The following is a 2376-nucleotide window of genomic DNA, read 5'->3' as shown; positions in this document are numbered from 1 at the left end:
GTGTGGCAGCTCATAGCTTCATGTATTTTTTACTTACTCATTCAGCAAATACGTGAGTGCTATATTAGGCCAGGTATTCAGCCAAGCACCAGAGAGCTAAAGATAAGCAAACCTTTACTTCAAAAGGTTGACTGCGAGGGAAACAGAGTCAGTTACAGTACAGCTTCTCACGTCAGATTGTCTTTGCCTTGTCACCTTTTCTCTGCTCTTAACAGCAACGATTTGTGGACAAAAAACAAAAAAACAAAAAAAAAACAGAGGTTCTATGGAAAGTAATCTCACAAGGTGATCTGATGGCTCAGGGAATATAGCATGCCCTCTTAACAACAAGGCTTCCGGTTCTACTCCTGCATGGGATGGTGGCTACGTCCATCCGCAACTAAGATTGAACACAGAACCTTGAGCTGAGCAGCACGACTGGACTTGGAGCTGAGCTTGCTGTGCCCTCCACAACTAAGATTGAAGGACAACAACTTGACTGTTCCCCTCCCTTAATTCCCCAGCACTGTTCCCCTCTCCCAATTCCCCAATTCCCCAATTAAACCTTAAAAAAAAAATTCTTAACCAGGCAGGTCATGGTGGGTAGCCACGCTCCAGGCCTCTAACTTCTTTAGTGGAAGGTGTTAAGCCAGCCCTGTCCATTGTCCTTGTGTATCTAGATTAACACATCTTTGAAACGCCAGAAGTAATAGCCCTCAAAAGTTATCAAGAGAGCACATATTCTTGTTAACTATCCTGTAATCGAATCCCTGCCTTGCTTTCTCCCCACCTCCGTGTACATTCCTTCCTTAATTTCAAATACATAAAATAAGCTGCAAAATTGTTATTCTCCAGAGCATTTGAGATCTTGCTCCCCCGCACATGTGATCAGCTTGGCTCAAATTAACTCTTATAAAATTCTCCAGGTTTGGATGTTTCTTCCTTCTACAGATTCAAATAGATTTTTGTGTTCATTACTGCAGTCACATTGTTCAGTACCAACATAAGAGGCTCTCAGTTCATTCTCTGGGTAAGTTGATCAAGTAAGTGGTTTACACTTTCCACAGGGCTTTTAATTTGCCTACCAGCAGCATTTGACACAGCTGACCACTCCCTTCTCCCTACTATCACCACCCCAGCCCACTTCCTCCCTCCTCCCAAATAACTCCTTTCCTTCTCTCCTTCCCTTCCTCACTGCTGTTCCTCTCCTGCCTCTGTCATTTTTTCCCCAACATTGACACCCCAAGGCTCAGACCCCAGCCCTATTCTCCATCATTCTCCACCCTCATCTGATCCCTATCTCTTTTTTTCTTTTCCATTACATGTAACACTTTCTAAAATACCATAAAATTCATGAATTTATCATGTTTACTCAGTGGTGTTCCTTCTACCTCATCCCATGTCCAACTGGAACATATATCCTACAAAGCAAATATTTCTAACTCTCCTGTTCACTGATGGATCTCAAGACCTAGAGCAGTGACTGACACATAGTATGGTACTCAATAAATAGCTTTGCAATGAGTGGATTATTTTTAACACTCTTTTAATTATGGAAAATGCTACATATCCACAAAAGTGGAGAATAGTACAATAAATTCCTAAGAACCATTACCCAAGTCAACAATTATCAACACATAGCTCATCTCTGGTCATCTCTGGACTCATCCACAGCCCTCCCACCACGGGATCACATGGAACCAAATTTAGACCTCATGTCAACTCATCAGCAAATATGTTTACATTTCTATGAATGCATGAATTTCTCTCTCTCTCTCTCTCTCTCTCTCTCTCTCTCTCGTTTAGACTATGTCTATGAAATATCAGAGAAACACAGATGTAAACTTCTGGCAAGAGATGTGGAGAAAATCATGACACCCTCAAATTTTAAGAAAATTTCACAATTTCATCATGTTATTTGGAAGGGCCCTGCCACTTACCAGGGCATCTGTTGCTCTATGAACAGGAATAGGTTACTCCCACTCCCCAGGTGCATTTTGGTTATTTATAGGCAGACTTTCGGCAAATCATAGGAGTGTGGGAATAGAAAATCCAAACCAATAAGACAGTGACCCAAGACACCTTAGGGAATTTTAATCAATATCATTTCCACTAGTAGCCCTTAGAATCCAAGCAGTATTTATCTTTGGGGAAGGTTTTCCATTTCCACCAACAGATACACAGAATAAAGATGTTGTTTTTTAATTCTATTTTATAATGCTTTTTTAAACCTCTGCTTAACAAAAAGTATTTAATATATGAACTATTTGTATTAGAAAATTCTCAAAGCCAGGAAACCACTCCATCCCCTCCACCTTAAAAAAAAAAAAGTCATTATAAATATTGACACTAGAGCCAGAATGCCACAAGAAAAAAATCCAGGCTTCTCTATTTATT

The sequence above is a fragment of the Hipposideros armiger genome, unplaced genomic scaffold (genome assembly GCF_001890085.2).
Source record: "Hipposideros armiger isolate ML-2016 unplaced genomic scaffold, ASM189008v1 scaffold_273, whole genome shotgun sequence".
NCBI lineage: Eukaryota > Metazoa > Chordata > Mammalia > Chiroptera > Hipposideridae > Hipposideros > Hipposideros armiger.
The sequence above is the reverse complement of the archived record's forward strand: the minus strand, read 5'-3'. Positions refer to the sequence as shown.